Consider the following 24,276-nt stretch of genomic DNA (forward strand, 5'->3'; position numbering starts at 1 on the left):
GCCATGAGATATTTCATAAAGACAATAAAATTTCCAGTTGCATATCTCTATAGTATTGTCATCTAGTTCATTATGATTGCAAATTAAATAAGCATAGTAACTAGTTATTTGCACATGTAGGAAAACTTGCCAATATTTCCATCATGCTTAACTATCATTTTTCCAGTTTTTAAATAGCTAACGGCATTAGTTTATTAAATTTCCTTTTAAAAAATAAGCTATTAATTTGCAACTTAATCTAACTTTACATATTTTATGATGTTTGGTTTTATTTTAATTCCCTAACTTTTGTTGAAACAAATAAACCCTACAAAGCTTTCTTCTTTGCTCTAATAACTTATCACATGATCATAACAGGGCTTTTATTGCAAAGTGAGAAAACAAATAAACATCAAACCAAATTGAAATTAACATTAAGTGGCTTTTTCTTTTTCCTGAGAAATTGTGCTTTCAACTGCTCTCACGTTTCCCTACACTTTTAATTATAAATAAAAGCACCAAGGTAGTTAATTAGTTCTACTTGTGCTAATGAATAGTAGTTTGGAATAGTCTAGATTACTAAATTACTGCCCCATGATTATATGATAAATTAATGCAAACATATGTTACAAATATATGTTTGAAAGAAACTGTGGAATCACATTAGCTGTCTTAACATGCTACTTAACAACATGGCATAATTCCATTTTAATTGATTTATAAAGTCTTCTAGTGTTTAAAAAAACTAACATTTAATTATAATTTCTTCTAAGGTTCTTTTGTTGGGGGGGGAGAGGGATGCTTTCTGAACTGAAATGAAAATGTGCTATAGAGATCTTTCAGATTTAAACATTATAAGAAAGGTGAAAGAATCATTAAATGGTCTACTGTGAAACTAGCTTCACCCTCTTTGTGTAGCTGAGGATTCAGCTGAAGCTGTAGCAGTGAAGTGACTGGACTCCTATGTAGGCTTAGAATGTCTTTCATTTTCTCTTTCTCTCCTCGAAGGTTTCTTCTTATTTATTTATTTATTTATTTTTTCCCATATGGCTCATGGGAAAAAAAAGGGAGAAATATAAGTGTGAGAAAAAATAAGAAAAATACTTGTGCTCTGAAATTCATAACAGATGGAACATCAACTTGAGAGTGCAAGTATGGGTGCATATTTATCAGTGGGCAGAATGGACACACATGAAGAATGCCACTTATGGGACAAGGGAGGAAATAGAGGGCAGCCAGATAGGAAGTACTCATCAGAGCTGCAGTCTTGACGTAACATTTATTCCTTCTCCAGGTCAAAGCACTGGTAGTGCTGGGGTAATGACAACCAACTAGCACAAAAGAGCAGATCTGGAGAATCATCTGATAATAAAATAAGAACAGGTGACTTCTGTGAAATTACAATTGTAGTAGTGGGATGGATTTTGCTAATGAGCAGACAAAATTCATGGACAGTATTTAATATATTTCTCACTATTCTCTACTTTCACTAATGAAACCTGTATATTTGTGAAAAGTTGAAGTTTAATGCACAATAACAGTGTTTCCAAGTTCATAATTTTTCCCCCTTTTGTAACCATGATATGCACAGTCAGTTCACATGTGCAGTTTGCGGTAACTCTGAAATTAATTTGATTATCAAAAAAGATAAAACTAACTGATCTGCAGTCAGAGCACAACAGTGTTTACAAAGCATCTAGGTAAGTAATTTCAAATAGTGAATGCTAGACAGTAATATACTAGCACAGAGTGTTTACTGTGACATTTTTGCATGACAGTTTTGAGAAATTATTAATTTTTAAGGGGATAGAAGAGACACAAAATTCTGCATGTGTGCCCAATGACACATGCCTGTTTGTGCCTAATTCATTGGAAAAATTGCTCAAGAACTGTTCAGCCATGTTCGAATAAGCTGCCAAGGTCAACGGGACCTTTCCAAAAGTACTTGTTATGTGAGGTAAAAATGCTTGAGGCAACTTCAACTCATTTTTGTACATTTGCTTGTTTTATTTGGAGAGCAGATAATCTGGTGTTTTTGACAGGCCCATCTCTGGGCACTTATGACAGCATAATCTGGAAGACGGAGAACAGGAGTTTGGTTTGAATAAATTCTAGAACCCAGTAGTATAAACCTGAATGTTATGGATCCACTGAGGTTGCTGAAAAAGTCTTCAGACACTACAGACTTTTAACTCAAATTGCCTTTCTATGACAGTAACAATGCAGACACACACACACACACACAAACAAAACAAAACAAAACAAAAAATGCACATGTAAATGGAAGTATTTCTGGTCCTGTAAGCAGTTTCTTGGATGTTTCCATGAGGTTTAGAGAAAAAGAGGAAGGCGTTGAGATTCAATTCTGAAATGACTGATATGCAACTTTTGAAGGCATTTTGAGAGGAAGTTAAGGAAACAGTATACCATTCACTAAAGCGGGTGCTTGGTGTGCCTCTGGAAACAGTGGTCAGATAAGAAAATCTACCTAGGCAAATACTGGTCATGTGTACATATGTGAGGTTAGGTGAGTTGGTTTAGAAAGCTGTAGTAAATGAGAAACTTTGCTGCATGAAACCTGATCACATTCACCTTGGTTGCTTGCTCTTCCAGCCATTGTTTCTCTAGGGTGGTTTGGTTATGGCTTCTGTCCATTACAGACAGACTTCTTCAATAGAAACTCAAAGATTAGAATTCAAATCTATCCAGGATTTGGTTAAACTTTGAAATTTAACACAGTCCATGAAAAGAGAACTAGATCCTTCTCCTTTGAGAGTGAGTGTGAACAGGACTAGGCATAAACAATACTGTCTCATGTATAAGCAAGGCTGCTCTGGGTGTGGTTTGGTTTCCAACCTGGTGGGTAAAAATCACCTCCAGCAAGCTATGTTGCCCTGGCTTTTGGGAGTTGCATTTTCAATGCTTGGCTTAGCAGGAGTTTCCTTTGCCCACAACTCCAGGCTCCCTGAGGTTTGGACTTGGAGCACCTCATGTGCAGCCCCACCTCCATCCTTGGCTGTTCTTGGAGCTGACTGATATTCTTTTGGCAAGAATATCCCTGAGGCAAAGCAGGGCGATGATACAAGTTCACCTCGTTTACTGGAATGCCATTTGTACCATCCAGTGCTTTTTTTGCATTGTAATTATTTCCTGGGGGTAATTGCATGCTTTTTAGACTTTCTTTTGCGCTCCCATGCTCTGTGCAGAAAGGGCCAGAGGGCATTGCTGAACTGTTCCCAAGGATAACTGTAAAGTTTGCTAGCCACTTCGACATTATTGTTATTTATAAATCCTAGACAAAAGAAAATAAAGGGCTAGAAATTGCTAACTCCAGTCCATCTGATCAAGGTAGGGAGTTGGTCCGATGGTTGACAGTTGTTTTCCTGATTGCATTAGATATACACTAATGATGTTCTGTGGTGTGAAAACTTAAGCTACGTAATGATACTCTTGCACAGATATATGGATAGAGTATGTGTCAATGCAGGGAAAAAAACACGAACAAACTTTGCTGTGGGTCCATTTCTACACATATCAGCCAGAAAATTCACCCAAAAGAAGAACGATGTGTTTATATTCCAAAGAAGTGAGGAAATGCATTGTTTCATATAGAAAAAGCTCAGGGTTCAAGGGGGGGAGCTTGAAGCACAGTTCTTGGATGGTGCTGCTCTCTGGTGCTGAAGCTCAGAACCGTCATTTCCTCATAGCTCTTTCTAGCTCAGAAATAAGGTTTTTAAAAAACTTTTAATTATTAATTATTTTCAATATCTGTGGTAAGTAATTTACTATGGCAATGTAACATTGGTGTGTCCAAATATTTCTCATCTGTAAAAAAGATTTGAATGCCTGCCGGCAAAGAAAGAAATGTTGTGTGAATATAGGACATCCAAAATTTAGCTCTTTTGAAAGAGTAGAAGAAACATCCACTTTGCAAGTAATGCAAAACATCTTACACAGGAGCATGTAACAGACCTTAGCTAGTTACCGTGTCTAAGTAAGAAAGAGCTAGAAAGAAATTAGCATTACCTCTTCTAAGTGCTATTTTTATGTTCTAAATTGAATAACTGTTTTTAGTTTCAAGAAATTACCAGTTCATTTATCTCAGTTCAATTCATAGTAAATAATTCAGCTACTTACTATTTAATAACTACCACAAATTACTTGGATAACGGTTCTTTTACTGTTCCTAAAAATTAAAAGTATTAATTTAAAATAATTTACTTGCCTTGCTAAAAGACTCCACATTTAAGGGTAATGGCTACATATTAAAACAGTCAGACACACAAAGTCAGCCACAAAACTGAAAAGCTTCACTGCCATATATTGTGAAACTTGCATTGTAATCTTATGAGTAAGCAATGGAAACTTCATCTTAATTGTGTGTTAGCAGTAGAAGCTTACTTCCACACTGAGAAATCTCAGTATAGTTGTATTCTTTTTAGCTCCTTGAGGGAAATTGGTATAAATCTTCCCTGGAATTTCATAATATAGCAGCAGATTTTGTATTGAGAAGCTTATTTTCCTTCTAAGGAATAGTCTTTAATCTTGCAGGAGAAAACTCAGTTTTCAGTCCTGTTCTATCTAGTTTTACACTTTTCAAATTTTACTTTTTAAAGTGCCCTGAGTGCGTATGTTTTTTGTGTCTGAAGATTTTGTAAATCAATCTATGAAATCTATGCAGGCTGAGCTTACAGTGAATTGTTTATGACTTAAAAAAAAAGTTCAACAGTAGTTTCAGGGCTGTCAACTTCTGCCACTGTATATACATGGGATCATGGAAGGAAGGGGCTATAAGGAAGGAACAATAAAAGAAAAATTTCGAAAATGTTGGGGGAAAAAGAAAAAGATTTTGGAGGAGCATAAAGTTAAGTAACAGGAAAGGAATTTTGTTCCTTGTTGAGTCAATCAGCTTATCTTTGTTTTTGGAGTCTGTGACGTGTGCATCTATATACATATAGACAAACATGCATCAGTGTGTGTCTATGCACATCCATAAGATTTCGCTATCTGCTTGCACTGTGATGTCACCTCACATAAAGGGGCTGGAAACTACAAAATCTGTCAGAGGCTGAGCACCCTATTCTGAAGATAGGGAAAAACCACTGAAGTGAACAGGACTTTAGAATGTATCCATGCGCTTTGTTTAAATGGGGCCTGGATTTTCTTCCTGGATTCAAACTGAATGAGAACTATAGATTTCCCTTTGATTTGTGGTGTGCCAATGTACATATTTCAGACCTCCTGGGCAAAACTTGCACTATTTTTTAGCTGTACAATTTAATAAATAATGGACAAGATAGTAGAATTAGAAGTGTCAGACTGACTGAAAACAGTGAGAGAGAAACTCTAGGAAAACTCAGTCACCCATCTGACATACTGCTGTTTTAGAACAGTCTGCTCACTGTATCCAAAATAGTATTATAATTTAAAGGCTGTCACATATGGAAGATGTTAGCAGTTTCCATTGCCTTGTTCCTCTTGGTAGATGCACCCACTGAACCTATACAAGGTCCATTCCGAAGTAGGTGATTCATGAAATGTTTTCATGCTTCTGGTTCTTATAAAAATTAGTATATGACCAATGTTTGAGGGTTTTTTTTTTTGTTTTTTTTTTTTTTATATTGTGTTTTACTTTAGAGAAAATACGATTACAACATTACTCTTAAGAAGTCTTAACATTAGTAGGTGGAGATCTCCTGATTAAAGTCTATTTAATTATTAGTACAATCTGCATGACAAAATGCAAACTTATTTCTAATACAGGGCACTTACATGATCTTTATCACTTGTAACTATTACAGAAAAAAACAATAAATTAGGCTTCAAAATAACACCTGGAACAAAACTCCCTCTATAAACCTGTTTAACCTTTTTTTTTTTTTTTTTTTGTGACACATTGGAATTTATTATTTTGAAAGTCTTGGAGCACCTGGTCTGTGATTTTATCAGACTTATAAGAAATGCCTTGGAGGCAAGTGTGGGGGAATGGTTAGAACAAGAACAAGAACCATGATACTTTAAAAAGTGCCTTTTATCTTAACAGATTTAGTTTTCAAACTCAGAGCACTCTGGACTGCAGCTCACTCTGACAAATCAGTTCCTAAGGTGTTAGTTGCATTGCAGTTAAATAATCCTAACATCTCTGGTGGCTTTCTATGTTTAACCTCTCACCCTGGAAAATTTGATTAAGAGATGAATGTAGATAGAAAAATATACCAAGTATTTGTTGTATTTTTTACCCCTTTTTAATTACTGTTCCTTTAACACTTTCTGAATCCAAAACACAATGATGTGAACAGTACATTTAAAAGGATGCAGGCAGTTTACAACAATCTAATAGTGACCGAATCCACTCTTTAGGCAAGTACATTATGACCTTTGAAACTTTTTTTGTTATTCAATATGTGCCTCTTACAGCAGAATACTTTTACTCCCTAATATTCTGTCCCAAGCACATAATGATATAAATATCAAAAATCCTTTTTGTCATCAAATATTTAGAATACCTAAAAGACGATTTTTCTCAGATGTTCTGCCTGAACTATGACTGCTCCAAATTCCATGTGAATTAACTTTACTGTCAGCCTCAGTGGGACTTCTCTTATCCATTGAAAAAGAGAGGAAGCCATCTCAGATTGTGATTTAGGAAGCTCACCTATCCACTAAATGAGACTATTGCAATCTGACTGTCTCGTTAGTAGAATGTGGTCAAAACGTATCTTGAGTAATCATTTTCATTTGAAACTTTTGCATCAAGAATTGCCTGTTCCCAAAATAGGACTAAAGGTGCCTGTGAGTGCAACTAGAGATACAGTATTTTTTTTTTTTTGCTAACTAAGATATTAGGCTTGTTGCTTAACATGTTTAAAATTAGGCTAAAATGAAAATTCAAGAATGCAAATAAGCATTATATTAATGATTAGAATAAAACATTCAGATCACTTCAAAAAAGAGAAAAGGGAAGAGTTAGAATTTCATAACACATTTCTCTGCAAAAATGCAAGTGCACAATGTGAGTAGTAAAGGAAAGATGAATGTTTGCTCCAGTGAGGATCAACTAATTTTGTTTTCTTTCCCATCTGTCCTCCATGTGAGTCCGTCCACATGAAAAATCCCGCTTGGTGAAGCCCCACAGGGATGGCATCCATATCACAGCAAATGCTGGGACCATTCATCACTTTGGTGCCTGGGATAATTTTACAATAACCTTGGCAGGCACACTTCTACGAAAGATGATTTTCAGCTGTAGGCCTGAAATCAGATTAGATATTGTTGTTTAATCACTGCTATAGTCATATTCCCAATACACAGAAGTGAAGTTTCTGCATCCTTTTTATTTCTTTATTTCAGTGTTACACTTTGGATACATAAAAGGACTGTCTTATAAAGTTATCTGCATCATAATATTAATCTTGGACAAAAACTAAAGGGGTAAAATTAATGTCAGTTAATTAGTCAAACTGTAGTTCAGTTGAGGTTATTTTATCAAATATTTAAAGTTTCATGAAAGGGATAACAAATGAAAAGTATGGGGTTAGTGTAAGCCCTGAGATAATTGATGAGTAACAATGGAGCTTACAAAAGAAAGTTCACATATGTCTGTATGACAGTAAGATTTATTATTTTTCTGGGTTGTTCACTTCAAAGTATCTTTAAAGATGGTTATTGTAAAATAAAACAAGGCAGAGTTGCAATCAAAGAAAAATTATCACCAAAAATAATCCACAAAAAAAGTGGAAAAATGAGTAAAGGTAATTCAGAATGGCTCCTGGTTTTTGAATTGTGGCATACAGAGAATATTAAAGAAGAACTGTAAAGGTAAAATGGGGGAAATTTCTTCCTTTTTGTTATTTGCCTGTACTTGGATTCATCGTCACATATTGCTCCTAATGCTCCACAGTCCAGTACTCCCTGAGGTTGCTGAAACCCTCTGATCAGACTCTAATGAGAACCGGATCAAGGCTCATGTGAGTGCACTAGAAGCTCATTTCTTTCTTTTTTTTTTTTTTTACTTTTTTCTTTTTTTTTCATCAGGTTTAAAAAAAGTCTGCTGTTTTCAAAAGACCTTGAAACATAAGTGTGAAAGATATGCGGACTAGAAACATATGCATTTTGCAAAGAATTGTTTTGTGTACCACTGCAAAGTTTTCACTAAGAAATCTATAACCAATAAAAACATCCTAAGAACTCACTCCCTCTCTTTTGAAGCACTGAGGAAACCAAGGCCCATTCTTGCTGAATATAAGTTGATTTATGCGAGTGAAGACAAATGGTTCTCAGTAAGCAATCATCAAATTCAAAGTGAAACTCTAGAGCTTTGAACCCACATGACCTGAAGCAGAAACTAGTGTTCACACCAACCTTTGCAAGACAAAACTGCTGAGTCTGTAAGAAATATCAGCCATTCATCTGAATACTCGGGAAGAATATTGTTTTGTGAATATCAGCAATATAAACTCGTTATTTTTAACTTATGAAATTTACAACTGCTTTATTTGGCATCTTCCCATCTCTTGCATTAATTTCATGTAATGAAGTGTTTTCTGAGAAATAGATTGATACCCATTCACCTAGTCAAAAGAAAAAGAAACTAACAGAGTGCATGTATGATTGCATTTTCTTACAAGAGGGTATGCAGGAATACAAATATTCTTTCTCGTACATATATATGGTAACAACTAAATCAGTTTCTGTACATAGATTCCATCAAAAGTAATCATGAAGCCATATATCCAGGTACTGGAAATTTAGTGATGATCAGTCTGTTCTATGAGAGGTAGGCTGATCAGATAAAACTGGTATTAATTTTTAATGGAATTATAAATTTGCTTACAGAGCATTTCTATGTATGTGTGATACATATGACTCACCCTCGTAATGTATTCTATTGCCAAATCTTTTGTACAAAGTCACTATACACCACTTTCCCATCTCCCTACTCCTCAGATTCTTCCAGTAGTCCTGTTACTATTTATTTTCTCCATTACAGGAGGTCCTTACCATCCTTGAAGCTGTATAAATGGCAGCTATGGCAGATTTCTATTTACCACCATTCCCCAAATCCTATTGTTTCTTTCATCTTTGTTTGGGAAAGAATGTCATTCAGGCATCAACATAGTAACCTCTATCTAGGTGAGGAACTTGTTTGGTCTCACAGTATTGATTTTTTCTTTTTTAACAAGTGAAAAAAAATTAGAGTTACTACAGATAGTCAAATATTAATCCACTTTGAAATCATTGAAGAAATATAAATGGATTGAAACTAGACTCATTGAGTCTGAAATAGACCAGCTAAAATGAGTCATAGATGTATGCTGTGATTTGCCAAGGAAAACAGAGCTTTCTGTTATACTCTATCCTTTTAAAGCATTTTAAGGTGAAAGCACAAGACTGATAGAACTTTCTTAGTGACTAAATTGAATTTCTTATAAGTATGTCCTGCTCTTCTTTGCACAGCTCTAGGAAAAAAAAAAAAAAAAGAAAAGAAAAGAAGTCTAACTTTGATTTATATTTTGGTTTCCAACCTTTGAGTTCTTGATCCCAGTTGAGGTGCTATCATTCCTGCTGGTTAAAAATGTAGTGAATTATCTTTCTAACCTGTATGGACACTTTGGTTGACCCTGGATTCTCTGTTTCTAACTATTGCTGCTGTTTCTTTACCTTATTTTTAGAAACCAAAGCATTTATGCACTGTACGAGTTTTTCTGTGTCTTGAGACTTTACTCATGTCAGGACTCGGTAGACACATTTCCTATCAAAGTTACTCCTTTATTCTTCCTGATGCCCAACCTCATTTTACCAAAGCTTTAGTGAGGCCGTGGTCAGCCTCCGTGATCCAAAACTAATGGAAATGTAGAATAGTAACATTCATGTCTGTAGAGCTTGAGGGCATGTAGCTAGCAATAAGGAGAGGCAGAGTGGTTCCTTCAAGCTCTTACCACCCATCAGTGTTACACAGGAGGTCTTGGGCTTCTGAGTGTGTGAAAATGACATTCAGCTTCCAAAGAATGCAGTTTATTTTCTCAAGTGAGGACTAGGTGTAAAAAAGTTGGGAGATACTATTTCTGTAACTACTGAGATCTGTTACAAGGAATTGTGGTCCCTTTCCCCTGAAAGAAGATTTAGGAAAGTGAGAAGTTGGAATCTGAGACCGGATAAAATCTTGTCTGAAATAAGGTGTTCATTTTTACTGATGATAACTATTAAATACAGAAGTGACTAATCACAGGATGTGCTAGATTTTATACACCTGAAATCTTTCAGGAAAGATTGAGTATGTTAGGGGTTGTGTCTTGTTCATGCAAAAGTTATAGGCAATATTATGAAGAAAATAAGATCAGAAACTCATAAGAGGCCCTTAGGGCTGTACAGGTATATGGCATAAATTTGTGAATGTTAGTGGTTTTATTCTAGGCTGAAACTTTTAAATTTAGTTTTCTGCTTTCTGTTACTAATGATGACATGTTTAATTCTACAGAAGCTGAATTCTGGCTGCAGTTAGATTGATGCAACTCCAGTAACTTCAGTGGAACTGCAGGATTTGATGCAAGGGCATTTCTGAGCTGGCTGAAAAAATTATTGCTACTTAATCAAAAGATTTACCTTGAGAAATTTGTTATCTCAAACATTTATTCTGTGGAGTGTGTACATTTTCTCTAGGGAAGAAAAAAAAAAAGGAAAGGAGCATTTAAAAATTACGCCTAATAGAGGAATACGTTTTGAAAGTATAAAAATGTCTCATTCAGCAGTCGAAGACAAATGTTTTGTTCCTAATAGTATAGCCCAAATTCACTCACTAAAGACTGATAAATTCTAAATAGCGCTTTGTTTGGGAAGGAGTTTGTATACTTCACTCTCATTCTTTCAGGTTGCTATCCACCATACTGAGCAAAATCCCACAACTTTACAGGTGGATCCACATTGCAGCTAGTGACACAGACAGATGACATATTTATTACCTTGTCAAAGCTTCCTCTGTTTATGGAAGACTCACCCAGCTAAACAAAACAGTCTGCTTCCCATTGGCTAATTGAGCTGGCCCCTGTTGAGAGTCTCAGCAAAGTGCTTGATGAGGCATAAAATGATGATTAATTAATTTACTGCTCAGTTGATCATCAAACTGAGAGGTTTATGATTCTCACAGCGGTCAACACTCTCTCTTCAGTGTGCAACAGCATGAGCAGCCTTCATTCTGGCCTGCTGCTGCCTTTGCTATGACCTGAGATATGGTGGCTTAACACAGAGAAAATGGTGAAAAATAAGAAAAACTTTCAAAAGGGAAGTACTTAGTAGTCTCTTTGTGAGAAGCTTGGTTGTGCCAAACTACTTCTCAGAGAGGGGCTTCTCTTATCTCAGTTTTAATGAAATCTACTTTGCTGGACATTATTTTCGTTCAGTGTGTTACACAATAACCTCCCTAAAAATCAATTTTGTTCTCTGATTACATGTATAAATGGCAGAATTGTAAAGAAGTTATGGAGATAGGGTTTTACAGTTGCTATACAGGTATAGGTGTGTTAGAAGAAATCAAAATGCCAGTACAAACACTCAGAAGGGCTTGCTATTGAAAAAAAACAAAGAGAGATTAATGTTAGTAATTAAAAATTCTTTAAATCCTCAGGGAACTACAAAGAATTATGAAGATTTGAAGATTTAAGAGATCACGTTCTGTGTATGGTGGGCAACACATTTAAAGAGCATTCAAAATCCACATTTTTTTTTGCATTTGCATGCATTTACATCTTGTGTGCAGTCACAAAGTGTTTCACATATTTTTGTGTGTATGTAAACTTTTAAATATTTGCATTATGGCAATATATTAGATGTTTTTTCTCTGAAATTTGTGTGTGGTGTCTGTTGTTTATTACCAAAGTGAAGGTAACAAAATTCTCCTTAGTCACAGTTACTTACTGAAGAACAGTGCCAGGTGAATCAATATACATATAAAAAAGTAATTGAATCCAGTTCATGTATAAGTTTTATATCGGTAGTTTGGTCTAAATTTGCATATCAGATTGGTGGCAGAAAACATGTTTACATAAGGACCTGAATGCCAATCTATACATGCTTAGAAATCACTTTTTTCTCTTCTTTAAGACTGTACCAATGTTGACAAATGTAATGAAAGACTCAAGTAACAGTCTTCATGTCTGAGCATTTAGGTGAGAAATAGTTTGTGTGTGTAGCAGGACCGAAGAGAGTGTCCATTTGCAAATAATATTTTTCACCAAATAGATATATCCACATATTAGAAGAGGTTCTGGTTATGAGGAACCCAGGCAGAAAGTTAAGTTTTTAAATGTAGAATCATAGAATCACAGAATCATAAAATGTCTTAGGTTGAAAGGGACCTCAAATATCATCTAATTTCAACCCCCAGCCATAGGCAGACTTGCCAAACACTAAATCAGGCTCTAGATCAGGCTGCTCAATGTCCTTCAGGGATGGGACATCCACAACTTCTCTGAACAAACAGTTCCAGCACCTCACCATACTGACAGTGAAAAATTTCCCCTTAACATCTAATTTAATTTTCCTCTCTTGTAGTTTAAAAGCATTCTCTCCTGTGTTATTATTACCTGCTACTGTTGACTGTTGATATTGCTCAGGTCATAAAGAAAGAGTTTTTGAAAACAAATTTCAAAACTACACTTCAGATAATGAGTTAGATTTACTGTCATCTGATGCAAGCTTCATGCTCTCTGATTTTTTTTTAGGTTTGTTAAAGTACTGTTGAAAGAATAACAAAATTTAGTAGCTTGCTCACACAAGAGTATAGGCAGCAGAAAAAGCAGACTTGGCTTTGTCATAGCCAGGCACTGGTGGTTGGATAGCTATATTTCTTTTGGACAACTTTATTCCACTGGTTTTTTGCTTTGTTTTGTTTTGGTTTTTTTTCTATTATCCATATAGAACTCTCTACTGTGTGAATGCTTTTTGCTTAAAAACTTTTCCATCTCTGATCTGTCTGATTTTTTCCCCACTCTTATACATTTCAGTGGTCTAAAATTCATCATTCTATAACTGTATCTGCTTTCTCTCATACTATTTTTTATGATCGTCTTCTGAAGGTCTGCATAAAAATGCATAGTGCTTTATTTTTATAGCTTCATAAAATGTAATGGAAAAAAAAAAACATTAGCTAATCTGGTTGACTACCTTTGAAACATGGGTTGTAGAATTTCACCTGGTTATCCCTACAATGAGCTGAATAATGTGTATTTAACTAAAGTGTATCTTCCAGATGGATATCTAGTTTTGATTTGAAGACATCAAAGGCTACTTCCCCGACAGTTTTGAATACATCAAAGAGCACTGAGCTTGTGGAAGATAAAAGAAAAATGAGCTAATTGCTTGGATGCTAAAGGGAAATTTACAGCAAATATTTTGGTCTTATTCTGGCTTTTAAAAATCTGGATTAGTGGAAAGATTACAAGTCATTATTACACATGTAAAAGTCCTCACATGATACAAAACAAAATTTTGAAAAAAAAAGAAAAAAGAAAAAAGGAAAAAAGCAAGTAAGATCTACCATAGTCTACCATTGGTAGCCTTTGTAAATTACAGGCTGAAGCAAAAGAAGAGGTACCCTTCCCTTCCCTTCCCTTCCCTTCCCTTCCCTTCCCTTCCCTTCCCTTCCCTTCCCTTCCCTTCCCTTCCCTTCCCTTCCCTTCCCTTCCCTTCCCTTCCCTTCCCTTCCCTTCCCTTCCCTTCCCTTCCCTTCCCTTCCCTTCCCTTCCCTTCCCTTCCCTTCCCTTCCCTTCCCTTCCCTTCCCTTCCCTTCCCTTCCCTTCCCTTCCCTTCCCTTCCCTTCCCTTCCCTTCCCTTCCCTTCCCTTCCCTCCCCTCCCCTCCCCTCCCCTCCCCTCCCCTCCCCTCCCCTCCCCTCCCCTCCCCTCAATTTTTACAAAATTGATCTCATATTTTAAGAAACATTGACTCTTACTTATGGGTCTGTTAAGGCTGTTACTGGAAGAAGACAAGGAAGCAGAAAAGAAAAAGGAAGCAGAAAATATATGGTTCTGTCTGATTTGGGAAGAACTGTGGTTAAATACACAAGTATAGTATGTTCTGTTTGAAAGGAGTATGTTCAGATCTTCTGAAGATCTGGAGAATAAATAAGTTGGGAATACAGTTGATCTTTGTCAAACATAATTTTTTCATTATATATTCATGAGTTGAACTACTGACTATGTCACATTCTTTTCTATTCCTTTAGTGACATTGAATCAGTTATAAAAGCATTCCATGAAACTAAAATCAAGGTGTGCAAAAAAGTGTAGGTTTTTTTTTTTTTTTTAAAGCCAAATATATTAATTGAAATAGATTTTTTGTCAGTAGCTAATATGTTTAAGTAGCATTTCATTTTGCATGGATTTTCTTGATTCAGATTCAATAGGAGGATCAGAATAGAAGTGACATAATTCAAAGCAAATCACTAGACCACTTTATCAACTTCTTTCCCCATTTTTATGAAACAGTCAGTCTTTGGACCAGGACATCACTTAGAAAGGTACACTGTAGTACAGAATTTTATTCCATCAGCAATTAATAAAACAAGTACAGATTCTAAGTAAATTATAACATCAGTTTTTCCCAAATATGAGTGTAGAGCTGGTTTAACAAGGGAATTATTTCTTAAAGAGATGACCACCTTACTGTGACAGATCAGGACAGCCTCACCAGTTAAGATGCATGATATATGAATCATAAATCTCTTTTTTTTTTTATACAAAAATGTTTTTTGCATGAACACTGGCATGTTTGAATGCACTAAAATACATTCATTATCAGCAATAGAAGAAATCATTCAAAAATATGCATATGCTTATTTTCAGGAAAGCACCTAGTTTCCTCATAGTACCAGAATGAGGATTATGTATGTATAACTATGAAAAAAACACCTCTATTTTCTGTCACCAGATTAAAAATCAGGTGCCAAAACTCTTTACATCCACAAAATAATTTATTTCCACATAGACTCTGCAAACAATCCCCATAAATTTCAGGGGAATTAATAGAGATTGCAAATTATGCCTGTGAAAGACTATCATCTACCATCAAAGACACTAACTTTTGTAGAAATAAATCTTAAATGGCTGATAAAAGCAAATAAAGTAAGAAAACAAATAACAATGTATATTGAAAAGAATAAATGTAGTGCTAAATGAACACTTATTGACCAATAACCTGCAACTAATGTAACTATGGATTTTTACTTTGGCTATTCATAGCTTTAAATAGCAGTCATTTGAAGCTGTAAAGACAGTAGAGTGAAGTGATGGTTAACAGAAATGTGTTTTATTAAAAGCTAAATTAAGTAAGACTAAATTGAAAGTAGATGAAAAAGCCTTCTTAGTTTAATATACCCTTGGCTGTTCATACTGTCCAGGCTTGATAGCATTTTAACACGTAACATAGGAAATGACAAAAAAATTTCTTTTTGCCATTGCCAGAATTTTTAACATCACAATTTTAGTTTGCTGTCACTTATAAATAACCTGTAAGCTGTCAGTGCGATGTAGTGAGTAAACAGGTGACCATCTAAATCCGTAAAATACTGAGGATCATACATTGTAAGATGTACAGTTTATGAGGACTATATTGGATTATTTACACTTATCTTACTATAGATATTTTGTCTTAAATAGAACATATATGGAGGCATAGAGTTTCCTGTCATTTATGTGAGAATATAAAGAAAATGTTAGTAGCTAAATTTCTGCAAAGATTTAAGGTAGATTTAGCTATTGGAAAGATCAATTAGAGCACATTGTCCAAGAACGGCTTTTCTAATATGACATAAACCACTGAGCACAAACACAAGCCAAATTACACATTTACTAGATCAAATTGCATTGCTTTTTTGTATCTGGTTAATAAGCTTGATTCAAATGTTGCAGGGCTGAATAATTATTATAAATATATGATCTCATTTACATGTGCAAGCCATGAAGGAAAACCCTGCATCATATGTGTTACTACATATCTCAGTACCAGATTTGGTATAATAAAATAAAAACAACAGTGCATTAATAGTATGATGATGGAGCCACATGTTGAAACAAACAGTGTATTTAAATGCAGTTTATGTTTAATTTCTTATTGATTGGAAGAGTAATGAGCTGAGAACAAAGATTTTATGTGATCATTTATTTTACATTTGTAACAAATAACTATTTTTTGTCAGAGAGACCAAATCTATAAGAATAATTTTGTCCCTGAAGCAGGTCTGGCTTACATTGAGGAACACATTTGGGATTTCAGCCCAGTGAAAGAGAGGTCAGTTTTTATTCTTATTATTTACTTTCTGTGCACCTGATCTGTTGATGCACAAAAAGTCCTGCTCACTCCTCAGTAGCATTTGGAGACAAAAAAATGTAAAGAACAGGCAAGAGGTTGATTTTATTTCCTATATTATTGGTGTTGGTTTCCACTATAATACAGTTATCAGGATTAATATCCATTCATGTAGCATATTAGGCTATAGCAACGGGTAATTTTTCACATCAACTATAATGTTCTCCTGAGGACATTAAATACATTGGAAGACTTAATATTTAGATATACTGTAATTCTAAATCTGAAGTTTGTTTTCAGAAAGTTGTGGCATTCCTTTGAGTAGACAGTGAACACCTGAACCACATATACTCTAGTGAATTGCTTGAAGAATCCCTTTTTGAAGGAGAATTCCTGGGGTGCATATGCTAATGTTAGAAGAAAGATTATCACTAGCATTGCTGTTTCTGTTGTACCTACAGTAGGTTTTTTGCATTTTCTGAGGGTGAAGAATGAGGTGTGATTTGAAAGGTACTTAAAGAGATTGATTCTTAGTACCGTTTACTATATGAAGGAAGAAAAAAGGAAGAAGTGTTTATGAAATTCTCATAAGGTAGAATGAGTTACCTGCCATTAGAAATTTTCTCCATGGAAACCAGAAACATGAAAAGAAACTATATGGAAAAGGTAGTGCATAATTATAATTTTGAAATGCACCAATGTTTTAATAAAACTATTATTTTTCTTTTTTTTCCCATCACATAGAGTAGAGCACAGCTTTCATAGAATTTCATAGAATGGCCTGGGTTGAAAAGGACTCCAATGATCATCTAGTTTCAGTGCTCCTGCCATTGGCAGCATAGTCAACCACTAGACCAGGCTGTCCAGAGACACATCCAGCCTTGCTTTGAATGCTTCTAGGGATGGGGCATCCACAACCTCTTTGGGCAACTTGTTCCAGAGTGTTACCACCCTCTGTGTGAAAAAATTCCTATTAATATCTAACATAAACCTCCCCAGTCTCAGTTTAAAACCATTCCCCCTTGTCCTATCACTGTCATCCTGTGTAAGAAGTTGGTTCCCTTCCTGCTTATAGGCTCTCTTCAAGTACTGTAAAGCCACAGCGAGTCTTTCCCTCAGCCTTCTCTTCTTCAAGCTAAACAAACCCTCAACCTTTCTTCATAGGAGAGGTTCTCCAGCCCTCTGGTCATCTTAATGGCCTTCTGCTGGATCTGTTCCAAGAGTTCTTCATCTTTCTTGTGCTTGGAGCCTCAGTCCTAGATAAAATACTACAGATGGAACTTCACAGGAGCTGAGTAGAGGCAGACAATCATCTCCCTCTCCCTGCTGGCCACTTCTCTTTCAATGCACCTTGTTGAACCTCATTAGGTTCATGTGGGCCCACTTCTCCAGCTAGTTCAAGTCCCTCTGGATGGCTTTCCTTCCCTCCGGTGTATCGACTGCGCCATTCAGCTTGATGTTGTCTGCACCTCTTCCTAGGTGCAATTGATTCTATCATCTATAGTTGATGAAGATGTTGAAGAGCACCGGTCCCAAGGCAAAGCCTTGGGGGACACCACATGTGACCTACTTCCACCCAGATATAGAGCCACTGTGACCAGCCACCCAGTTCTTAATCCATTAAACAGTTCATCTTGCAAATCCATACCTCTCCAATTTATAGAGAAGGATACAGTGAGGGACCATGTCAAAGGCTTTGCAGAAGTCCAAGTAGATGACATCTGTAACCCTTTCCTCTCCACCAATGCCGTCACTTCATCATAGCTTAAGAAGATGATGCAGTGATGCTGAATTTGTGCACTTTCAACTTAGTGAAGATTCTCATCTAAAAGTTTCTTAGTAAAAATTCAGAGATGGAAGGAAGGTGAAGAAAAAATCATCTAATCACTGTCAAATGGGCCATCATCATTCCTAATACAACAATGCAAAATTTAGGAATCAAAATTTATTTTAAGCTGTGTTACTGCATGTACGAAAATTAATTGATACAGTCACCAGATAAATGCTACATTTTGTAGCATTTGAAGGCCATATTTGGTGAAGAAGCAGCATCCTTTGAAGTCAAATACATCAAAAGAAAATTGAAAGAAAAAAAAAAGGAAAATAAAAGGAACAAAATCCAACGGGGAAACCTAAGCTTCAAATATGTTCTTTGCATTTTTATTCAAAGTGCAATGAAAATTAGTGATCTCTTTCATTAAGTCTATTTTCACCACTTACTATCTTAGGTACAGCTCCCCTAAAAAAAGTATATCTAGTGCTCTGCCTAGATTGCTCTTCCTTGCTGCACAGAGTGGAGCACCCAGAATACCTCTAAGAACTAATGGCATCACACAGGAATTTGTCCAGAGGGCAGTGCAGGAGATTTGCAGGACTGTAGTGTCTGAATCCTATTTAACTGCCCAATAATTTCTATGTTGAGAGGGCTGTATAACTCAAGATTCAGCAGATCAGGAACAAGAACTTGGCTCATCTCTTTCTGTATAAGTACTTTGTCCAGTAGGTTAAAATCTTTTTTTTTCTTTTTTTTTTTTTAACTCCATCCCACCAATTCTGATTTGTCTGTGCAAACATAGCATCTACCAGCATGATGATAGAATAACAGGAATCCCCACATGCAGTCAGTCATGGCTTTCACTTGAGAAATCTGTATTATGAACTGAAAAGATGGGCAGAGACTGGTAGCAAAAACTTGTTTGTTGGCTGACAGCAGTTGTGTAACAGGACATGACTGCCACTTTTAAATCTGTGGCAGACTTAAAACTTTGTGTGAATGAGCTCTCATATGCCTAATGTATAAGAAAATTCTTGGATGTGACTGGTGATAAATCAAACCCCAGGGAAGTTTGGGTTTTCAAGTATAATCTCCTGCATTACAGGCTATTTATTATTTAGTATAAACAATTTCTGATGAAGGTTGAGATAGAAAAAAATTCTGTGAATAGCTCTCTTTCTAAGAAACCAAATTCTATTAAGAAGAGAAATAATTTCCTGGCCATACAGAGCAGAAAAAAGACTCAGGTCCCAAGACTGATCTTGTCCCATAAGCATTCTTCTTTGGAAACATATTCTGCTGTAATTTCACTGAGTACTCTATATTCGCTTGCAGTAGTGTCTTGGAATCATGTTTTAGGCACCCATTACTCCATTTTTAACCTGATTGTGAACTCTGGTAGCTGGATTTCATGAGGCTACCAGGTAGCTAGATATTTGGCATCCCCAGTTTTGTACTATTGTTCTCAGCCAGTGTGCCTCCAAGAGTTACTCCCAAGGTGGTAGAGCTTGGAATAGCTCCTCTCAGAGCCTCTTCCAGTAGATACTTGTAAAGCAGGAAGCTGAGAGAAGAGTAATATCTTTTTTTACAAAGCAGTCTTTAATGCACAGATTTCTTTCATGGAGTATTTTCCTGTAGTGTGATCTTATTTGGCAATTACACCCACAGTGAAAAGGGAGCTTTCAAGAAAAAGAAAGAACAAACAGCTTTTAAAACTAAATACACATAGATTTAAATGACAAAAAAAAATAAAACTCAAGGTGAGCTTCCAGGCACCAGTCGGTGGGAGGTGGAGAAAAGGGATGCAGTGAGACATGGCAGTGATTGAAGAAGGGAAACTGAAAGGAATCATAGGGCACAGACTACCACACAAGCTTCTCAATAAGGCTCTGCAAAGCAGGTGTTGGCTTGCCCCCTCCCCACCAGCCCTCCTCAGCCATGAATGCTTTACTTGTCCTTTAAACATTCAAAAAGGGTGGAAGCCTGACATCTTTATATCCTTTCTCTGTGCGGAGATGATGGAAGTGAATGAAATGTATGTTTTGCTAGAATTTTAAAATTAATGTGAGAAAAACATTAAACCATGTTTTCTAAAGGTTTATCTCTCTTTTAATGTAAACAGTCTAATTATGCATAGCTGTGAATATATATCTATTCTGTCACGCCCTTATGGTGACAGAGAAGTCAGTCCAACACCATCCTCACTCATACAAACCTTCCACATGAGATTTGTTCACAATACAGTAGAGGTAATTTTATGATATTGTTACTGAAAGTGTATATTTAATATTCACAGTAATAAAAAGGCAATGAAATATACTCTACGTGAAGTTTATTCTAATCCTTAAAATGCCAAAGAACTGTCAAGTTTCTAAAAGTGCCTCTCAGGACTTTATTACTTAATAATTGAAGTAAAAAATGACTTTCCAGAAGAAGAATATTACCATAGCATCATAGTACTATAAATCCTAAAATCTTTCGTACTGGTGAAAGTATGTCTCTTAGAAAGACATTCTAATATGTGTGTATATATATATATATATATACCTACATGTCTCAGTGTAACCCAGAATCTATGAAAACTATAACACAAAGCTACGGTAATATGAAAGGAAGTAAACCTAGAGATAAAAAAGGATATTAATGGAAAACAACTTAGTAATGCTTCTCTTACTCTGCAGAAAGACTTCTAGCTTGAGTGCTTTCAAAGACCAAATCTATTGTAATGTAATATACAGAGGGAGGCATTTAGACTGTGCATTTAGACTGTGCGAACCAAGCTACTATTTTCTGTTGGCATCTATGAGAAGGAGGCAAAGAGATTCATGTGAACTGAATGGCATGCACTCATGGACAACAAAATGCAGTGAAAGTATTTCTAAATTGCCGAAGTATTTCTAGAGGGATAAATGTACAATAACACCCTATATCTATTGGAATTATTGTGATTATTTTTTTTTTCATTTTGTTCTGGTAAGTTTTAAAAAGATCACAGAATCTTTCTGTACAAATATTTACTTTTGTCCTGGTGCAGATCCATACAGATACATCTAGATGAAAATAAGGTTCTTGCTATACATTTTTTTGTTCCTGCAAACACTTCAGAAAATAAAGTAAGCAGCAAAAGTGTTTAGTTTAGGGAAATAACTCACAAGAGTACTGCCGATTTGCAGAAACAGGGTTTTTAATTGCAGTTATGCAGCTTGACAATCTGATTCTAGCATTTGAAGACGCACAATTAACTAACAGCAGGATCATCTCATCCTCCAGCCAGTCTGGTCAGTTGCCCAGAGATGCAAAATCACAGGGGTAATGTGCCTGGAGCACTTTCCAACACAGTTTCTGTTTCATTGGTTGTTAGCCAGTCACATACATAGAAGATGATTGACGATGTTTTTTCCTGATATCAAACGAACATGGGACAGGTCTGAGTGACCATCCTGCCACATTGGGTAGCTACATATCAGATAATCAGTGTTGGCAAAAAACAAAGTTCATATCAAAGAATGAAGTGATAATCAGAAAAGCACAAGTAAATTAATGGAATACTAGAGAAGGATTATTGTTGCTGAGGACGGTAAATCTAATGCAGAAAGCAGCTTCATAATGCATCATAAAAGCTTTCTAAGAGGTTTTACTTGTCAGGACAAAAATCATGACTGTATTTGCAGCAAAACTGAGAAGAATTCAGTTTTTTTATTAACTAATCCTGGAAATTAGTCACAAGGTTATCCTTGTCATTTGTTTTAGAAATCTATTAAAATATGTTGAGCTGATTATTCAGGTAGACATTGGTTCTTGCTATTGAAATCTCAACGTCAAAAAGAAGTAGGATGGCACATTTGTGAATTATAATAAGGCTGGCATCCAAAAGACATTGGAGGAGAATAATTATGGAATGTCTGTCATTTCTTCATAACAGTCTGTCTTTGATCAAAGTATATTGTAAAGAGAGATGTTCAGAAATTATCAAACAAAACAAAGTTTTGTCAAAAAATGCTTCATCCAATCTGAAGTCTTACAATTAAAACATCTTGGTTTCAGTGAGGTTTTAGCAAACTCAAGACAGAGTTCAAAGAGAACTTTGCCTGGATTCCTGCAGAGTCCGCCTGCACTACGGACATTGGAAACAGCCACTACAGGTCACATCAAAACTAAATTAAAGAGCGACTTTTGGGAAACTTGAAATCCCAGTTTTGGACCAGCTTTACTTGTAAGGGATTTTTACTGCTATTTAAAAAAGAAAACTTTGTATCTAAAAACTACAGCTCAAAAAGGTATCTTTTTATAGAACAGACTTTTAGATTCAAGAAGAACCATATGAACTATTTAAAATTGAAAGAACGTGATTAAAAATTGAAATGAATTTGCCCATAGTTATATGAATATATATTAAACATATATAACAAAAAATTAAGTTCTTAATGATAGAAATGCCTTTCAGCACTTCATTAGCTATGTTTTGTTCTGAAAACAAATATCAGATATAATATTCATTACCAAAGTGTGAAGTGAAAAATGATTGCATGCACACATAAAATGTGAGTAAAGTAGTTAAACACAACTATACTTAGAATCAGGGTCTATTCAAGAGAGAAGTGTCTAAAAACTTATAAGATAATTTTGCATATCACAGTTTACTTAAGTGATTTCAGCTATCACTTGCTGCCATTCACAAAGTGATTGAAGATTGTAATATACATGGACTATCTTTGTAAAAAATCCAAATTACTAGGTAGATTTTGAGAAATATAGAGTACATGGTAACAAAAACATCATTGAAATATGAAAAGAATAATTTCTTTTCAGAAAAGTAACTAGCAAATATCAAGCAAAAATTATTTATGTGTTTCCTTCCTCAGATCCTGATGGACTAGCAGACATGCTAACATATGCAAATAGGTATATTCGTAGACCATGTGAAGGGCATACGCATTTAAGCAGACATTGTAGCATTACCGTATTTTATAAGATATTTAACACAACTCTGTCTTTAAAGCTCATAAAAGTTTTTAAATCATTTTTGAAATACAGAATTCTTTCTGTTCTAAAAAAGAAAGAAACTGTGTGTGTTTTATTATCAACTTATTTGAAAGAAGACTCCTATTGAAAACTAAACACATTTCAGTTACATGCTGAAGTGATTGTGCTAAAGGGTTTTACTGTATAAATGGAGAACACACGCCAAAAACAATACAAACGTTTAGCTGCTGGCTTTAGCCAGTCTCATTCAGGGCAAATCATAATTGCTTTAGGACTTTCTGAATCCACTTTTGAATTCAAAGCTTCAGACAAATAATTGGATTTCCTGAAAACATGCTGAGCTATGTTGCTCTCCCTGTCTTGCTTTATGTCCTCAGGGCTGCAGTCTCTGCTTTATATCAAGCTGCACCTAGTAGGCTAATTGGAGGGATGGGTAGATCACTCTGCATTAACATGTCCATCTGTATTAAATAAAATCTCTTCAACAGTCTTTATCATCTTCAACAGAATTATCACTTCAGAGCTGAAGAAACAGGAAATCAAGCAAAAATGACTGTGCAATTTACCAATGGCTTGGGTGCCTTAGCCTGGTAGACTTATGATCCAAGCCAATTATATTCTAGCTGACTTATTTTTACAGTACTTTGACACTGTATACTTACTCCATGTGTCTCACTGACTGCAGGGCAGCTCTAAATATGCTCTGGGCTATCTGCCTAGACATTTCTTGCTTTAGGTAAAGTACAGTTGAAATACCATTTGAGTTTGATCTGCAAGGCTTGTAAATATGTAATATCAAAGATTAAGCCCTTCAGTTTCCCAGCATTGTGACAAGTGTACAAAGGAAGTTATATTAACAAATGAAATGTTGCTTTTTTATTGTTGTTAACATTTATAGCATGTTGTTAGCCAGTGGATGACCCCCCTATCCCACACACATATATATCATTTTGAAAAAGAGTAACCAAGCCACAGTGACTGCTGATAAAAAAACCCCTCAGTTGCCTATGAAATCTCTAGGGTCAACGTTAAACTAAGAGTTCTCCCGGCATAGCTGTGTTTGTTCAGCATGTGAAAAATTCACACCTTCTTGCTGACCTTACTGTGTTTGAAAACACTAAAGCCCAGCACTGTGAGGACACAGTATTGCTCCCAGGGAGACTTGGATGGCTTCACTTAAGCCATTTAAAGAAATAGCATAAAAACACTGCAGAAAACTTTTTCTTGTGTTTCAGCACTTCA

The sequence above is a fragment of the Lagopus muta genome, chromosome 3, assembly GCF_023343835.1.
Source record: "Lagopus muta isolate bLagMut1 chromosome 3, bLagMut1 primary, whole genome shotgun sequence".
In the NCBI taxonomy this organism is placed as follows: Eukaryota; Metazoa; Chordata; class Aves; order Galliformes; family Phasianidae; genus Lagopus; species Lagopus muta.